Raw genomic sequence first — 6,835 nt, 5'->3', positions numbered from 1 at the left:
AGGTATAGTTTTCCATTAAAAACCCCAACATATTATGGGGCCAGAGAGGGAATGCGTATAATCTGAGCAGGTTGCTAGTTCCTCAACACTTTGTGATTAAGACAATGGCTATGATAAACATGGTGGCAAGGATTAATTTGACTCAATTGGCTCTGGATGCTCAATAATGTGATGTCCTATGTGATGTGAATGGTGATATGTAGCATATGCTATTCATGTTGTCTGGGGTTTTACGTATGATATGTATTATGTAAGATAAATAGTTTAATGTACATGCTTATGTGAATGGGGCAGATAGTTTAATGTACAATTATATATAGTATTGTGTATAATTAAACATGTATATGCTGATAAAATAGTATGTGGTGGATCACATAATGCGTGATGTACATAGTGGGTGAATTTTTAATATTGTTCCTCAATGTCAACATAGAATATGACAATAATGCTTCTTGTTTACATATTACCATACAAGGAATAGTTTAAGTAGAATTTCAACTCCGGGTGCTGATGGTGGAGTTGAGGGCTCCTTCCTTGATGGCCGTGGGGAGAAATTTGTCTCCATTTCTGGTTTGGAAGGCTGGAGTAATAAATATACAAGGACTCGTAATTTAAGAAGGTTACATCCAGTTAAGCTTGTAAGCAGTATAGTCCCAAGGATAAGAAGAAGATGTAGATTGCGGCTAGTTGGCCAATAATAATAAAGGGATGCTCAACAGGTTGACCTCCAATTCACGTTAGTTTTAAGAAGTCTGCTACTAGAATCCAGAATAAGCATTGACTTAGAGGTCATCGTATTATGCTTTGCTGTTTGGATGTATGAAGCCTCAGCGTAGTGGCTAAGATTAGGACGGAACAGATTCGAGCTAAAACATGTCTTTGTTTGCTGAGAGTAGATAGGATTGTGTGAGTGGGTCAGACTGCGTTAGATTGTCCTACACATTTCCCCTACTGAACGATGTTACACACTGCTACTTGGATGACGACCCTGGGGTGCCCTACTAAAAACTACAGTGGCTTATGTCTTCAGGCGTTAAAGTCTTCTGACACAGTGCTGGGGGGAGCGCGCGGGCTGGCTTGGCCGGCTTGCCCCGAGCTGTAACTTGCTGAGGGTCAGAGGGACACTGAGAGTGCTGTCTGCTCCATTGGAGTTGCAGACACCATCATCAAGTCTACATCTGCCAACTGGTGCACAGAGATGCGTATCTGGTCCCACCAATCCCTCTAACACTTCCTCAGAGAGAAGGAGGATTTGCTCTGTATTTCAAAGACATTTTGTTTTTGCCTTCTAAATGACTCACAAGAGATGTGGTGGGTAAGTCTGGCGACGCTGTGTCGTCCTTAATGGATGAAAGGCTTGTATGAAATGACAATGGCCTTTGAAGATTCAGACTGGATCCCTAGTGCTCCTGTGGAACATTCCAGAGATAGCAGCCTCTTCAGTGCACATATTCTGAAGCTAACATCTCAAGTCAGGAAGGGACATCTTGTGCAGGCAGTGTGAAGTTAGGCTGAGGCAATCCATTGCACCTGAGCTACAAACTTAAGAAGTGTTCTGTATTTTAAGTTTCACCTCCACAGGAATACTGTGTTCATTTCCAAAGATGTATGTGTTTTCCTCTGTTTTCTATCTGTTTCCTGTATCTGTAGGTCTTGGATCAGTGATGTAAAATTATATAAAACATTTCCTTTATTGGGTTTATCGTTTGTTAACCTCAATCATGATGATAAAGTGCTCCCAGTTTTTCTTTTTTTAAAAAAAAAAAAGATACATCGTGTTTGATCTAGCAATTTTATTCTTGGGCATCTATCTTACAGAAGTGAAAACACAAGCACGTTTCTACATATTGTATGAAGACGTTGATTTCTGTATTGTCAAAGTGTCAAAAAACTAAGGACAAAATAGACGCTTATTGTTAGAGAAGTGGATAAGTTATTTTATCCCTTCCATGAAATTTTTTGCAGGTACTAAAAAGTGTGAGTTAGAGCTATAACAGATGACTTAGAGAAACACCCCATAAAGTGTTAGAAAGCAAAGCAAACAAACAAAAAAACCCAAAAACCAAACATAGAAAAGTGCTTAGGACATGATCCTAATTTGAAAGATAAACCATGATTTTTAACAATTCTGTATATGTATGGACACACACACACACACACACACACACACATACACACACAATCACTCATGTAATCTGTAATGAATTTTGATTAGGGAGAGAAATATGAATGGATATATATCAGGTTGGTAATATGTATGCTTTTTCGTGTGAGGTAATCATATGTGAATGGATGAAAGAGCTAGGACCAAATCAATCAATCGATAGACGAAATTTAAAAAATAAAGAAAACTGAAGTGAAAATATTCTGATCAGGAAACAAAATTAAGTGTTCTGCATCTTAGGAAAAAGAGTGTAAATTTCATCCTGGAGCTAACAAGCAAGTGAACATTGGAACAGGAGGGTGAAACGGAGTTTGGCTGTGAATCACTGTGATTTTTGACTCTTGGATGAACTGTTGAGAAACACTGACTTAAAAGTCAAATCTACCCACAGGCTCTGAGGGGTTGATCCCTCCCCCTGGTGTTTACCTTTACAAAAGGGCAAGGTCATTATTCTGCAGCTACTATTATCCTAGGAGCAGGACAATCAAAGGGCTGTGATTACGTGAGGAAGAGCTTATCTTGCACAAATTACAAATAAGTTAAATCACCAGGAAAATGGCAGCAATACCAGAGCCTTCTAGAGCAGGAGGCTTAGAGAATGAGGAAGATCAGTTTTATGGCTCGTGAGAGGAAGATTCCTTGTCTTGGGGGCTTTGATCGACATTTGGGGGTGAAGGGATTAGAGATCCTTTTGGCCCTATTGCATTTCCCAGATCCTATCTACTGGAATGAGGTTAGTATACAAGGGCCGGAAAAGATTTCCCAGGCTAGTCTGGGATCCCTGAGGAGCAGGGACAGTAGTTCAGTTTCACACGAGAAAACCTGGCCTTTTCATTCATGTAGTCCACATACTGTATCTGAGAGCAATGTGCCAGGCAGGAACATACCTGAAGGCAAATAGGAAACAAATCAGGAGCCTTATTAGCTGATGTTAACTTGATATTCGTGTCTGCATTTTGAAACAGTAATTTTTAAAATATTACAATCATAGAGTTTCAGAACTAGAAAAGACTTTAGGGAATGAAATTCTGAATGGCCTCATTATGATATTTTGGGCAGAGCAATTCTTCAGTGTGTGGGACTAGCCTAGTGATTGCAGTGTATTTAACTTGCCTGCGACCTGGTCAGAAGGGCCAGTGACACCTCTGTGGCATTAGGAAAACAAAAAAGCTGTCTCTGTACATTTCTAGATGCTCTTACCACGTAGTGGTTCACTGAGAACCACTTATAGATCAACCCACTTACCTTATTTTTGGACCAAAAAAATGTGAAGGGTGTTAAAAGATTTATTCAAACTGTCGTTGACTAGTTCAACAAATATTCATAACTCTTATGATATGTCAGGCACTGAGCTAGTTGCTAAAGATATAAAGATTTATTTATTTGTTTGTTTGTTTGTTTTTAATATTTATTTATTTATTTTGGAGAAAGAGAGACAGCATGAGCCAGGGAGGGGCAGAGAAATAGGGAGAGACAGAGAATCTCAAGCAGGTTCTGCATTGTCAGCTCAGAGTCTGATGTGGGGCTCAGTTTCACAAACCATGACATCATGACCTGAGCCGAAATACAGAGTAGGATGCTTAACAGACAGAGCCACCCAGGTGCTCCAAAGATATAAAGATTTATATGACACCGGGTACAGAATCTAGCAGAGGAGGCAGACACATAAGTAGGTAATTTCACTTTTACACACACACACACACACACACACACACTGTTCAGTGTGCAGAGTTGGATGACATTAAATAGGCAGAAGAGCAAATAGGTAAGGTTCACAGAGCTGGTTGGAACTTACAACCAAGGAGAATGATGCCTTTCATTTGTATCTTGAACTACAGTCATGTGTACTTTTCACAGTCATTAATCCAGTAAATGAACGCCTACTGTGCGCCAGCTAATGTTCTGAGCATCAAGGATCCATTCCCTCGTGCAATTTCTATTCAAGTGATCTTCTCTGCGGCTACTTTCCAGTTCTACTCCTAACTGACTGCCATCAGTGGTATATCTTTAAAATTTGAGATATCATTGGTAAGTTTTCAAATAAATACTCTTCCATTTCCCTATCCCTCCCAAACCCGGTCACATCAAGACGAGACCCAACACTTACTGGCCCATAAGCAACACAGAAGCCACTTTCACAGAAGTCATCATGTGAAAACAAACAAAAAAAGAAATTGAAATTGCTTTTGAAAGCTTGAAGATTATGAAAATGTTACATACAGTGATGAAAATGTTATAGTGGTGATTACTGTGGATTTTATCTGTGGATCAAGTTGGTTTGAAGATTAGCATGCATTTACTTACACGAAACCTAGTGTACTTGTAAACTAGTTTTGCTGGCTCAACTTCTGAAGGTTCTGCAAGAGATCCAAACCGTCTTTGATCTTATCAGCAGACAACAAAAAGAACCCTGTTTAAGCACATAATTTAGCACTTTCTGGCATGATAAAAGTCAAAGTTGTTATAGTACAGCTATTTGATAGTAGAATGATTTTTTTCCTTTTCTTTGCAAGGACTTACTTAGGCTCAAAGAAGCACCTGCTTATTTTGATATCTCAACTTTCACTGTCTGATTATCTACTGTCAAAAGAAAATCTAGAGAGCTTTACCTGATACGAATATCTTATTGAGTGAGAAACAAAATAGTCTTGGAACAGGGAGACTTCAAACCCAAAAGTGGCCTGAAGCTTAGAGACATGCTGTTACAGGGTGATTTATAAAGTGCGAGCAAGGAAGTTGTTTAACCTTCACAATGATGATGGTGGTAGTGATTATTACAATGATTATTACAATAGAAGTTTCCAGATGGCAGGGGATTGGTTAAAATTGATTGACATACCATTTTAGGAAGATGACAGGTTTCATTTATGATTAGTAGAGACATTTACAAGAAATAATCGAAGTTCAGTTGCCCTTACATTCATGAAGTAAGCTAGGTTAAGTTTTGCTTAAGTGCTTCGCTGTTTTTGTCTGCTCAGGGGATCTTCAAGCCTGACCTTCGTCTTATTTTATTTTGACACAATCATGCCTTAGTTACCATTATCATTGTCATTGCATAATGATATTTCATTTCTAAAAATTCATTGCAGAATGTGGGAGTCATGTTTTCTATTCTTCCTTGGATTCATCTTAGCACAACTCTTAGCCCGATGTCCAATGCATAGTATATTCTCACCAAGTTATGTACTGAATGGTCTGAGGTTTTATTTTTTTTTTTAAATTTTTTTTTTCAACGTTTTTTATTTTTATTTTTGGGACAGAGAGAGACAGAGCATGAACGGGGGAGGGTCAGAGAGAGAGGGAGACACAGAATCGGAAACAGGCTCCAGGCTCTGAGCCATCAGCCCAGAGCCTGACGCGGGGCTCGAACTACGGACCGCGAGATCGTGACCTGGCTGAAGTCGGACGCTTAACCGACTGCGCCACCCAGGCGCCCCAATGGTCTGAGGTTTTAGAAATGAGGTCCAATTTTAGAATCAGAAGCCCAGGACAGCAGAAGAGACTATGGTCTTTAGCAGTCTGCCTTACAGTCAAGCCCATTTAAAGTTATGAAACTTTGACAAATATTATTGTACTGCTTCTCACTGTCCTTCTCTCTCTTGATAATATCATCCATGGTGACATTATTGCTAGGGGGTTTGATTGGACCTGGGGAAAAAAAAAAAGTCCAGTAACAGAAAGATTTTCTTTCTAATTGGAGACCTTGTATTCCTGGGAAATACATCAATGTTTATAATAAAAAGCAAGCATTTAAATTTATGATTTATAATAAGAAATATATAATTTAATCTTCATCCTCATTCTTGGCACAGAGTCCCTAAGACCCTTGGAACTTGCTAAGAGATGAGGGTGGTCGTGTCTTTTGTCATGTTAAGGAAGTGACTTTTGGAAACCCCTTGGCCACCTAAAACTGGCAGCAAGTTGCCGGAGGAGCCAACCGCGTGCTTAGAGGGTCGGAATTCTTGTTCTCTCACCTCCTGGGAGGGGAGAGGGGCTGGAGCCCCCTGTCAAAGGCTAATGACTTAATCAATTACGATGATATAATGAAGCCTCCATAAAAAGCCAAAAGGACTGGCTCAGAGAGTTTTGGGTTGGCAAATAAGTGGAGATTGTGAAGAGTGGCATGAAAGTTCCACACCCTGTCCCCTATCTTGCCCGATGCATCTCTTCTGTCTGTCTGGGTTATATCCTTTTATAATTTAGTCTTCTTTGGTAATTTAGTATGAAAAACGTTTCTCTCAGTTTTGTGGGCTGCTCTAGTAAAACATTGAACCCAAGGGGGGAGTCATGGGAACCTCCAATCTGTAGCCGGTTGGACAGAAGCACAGGTAACAACCTGGGGTTGTGACCAGCCTCTGAAGTGGGGAGGTGGCAGTCTTGTAGGCCTGAATTCATAACCTGTGTGATCTGATGGCCATCTCTGGGGAGATAGTATCAGAATTGAATTGGATTGTAGGACACCCAGATGGTGTCCAGAGAATTGCTTGGTGGTGTAGGGCACCCCCTCCCCCCAACAAATGTGGGAATTGGTCTCAGAGCCACAATTAGGTAGGAAGAAGGTGAATGAATAAACATTAGATAATATTTATGCGTAGTCTCTAAAATGAAAGGCAAAGTTACCAAACAGCAAACTTGTTCGTCTTTTTAGTGTGCATCAAACCAATGAATTCT

This window comes from Neofelis nebulosa, chromosome 15, assembly GCF_028018385.1.
Source record: "Neofelis nebulosa isolate mNeoNeb1 chromosome 15, mNeoNeb1.pri, whole genome shotgun sequence".
In the NCBI taxonomy this organism is placed as follows: domain Eukaryota; kingdom Metazoa; phylum Chordata; class Mammalia; order Carnivora; family Felidae; genus Neofelis; species Neofelis nebulosa.
This window is presented reverse-complemented; position numbering follows the sequence as displayed.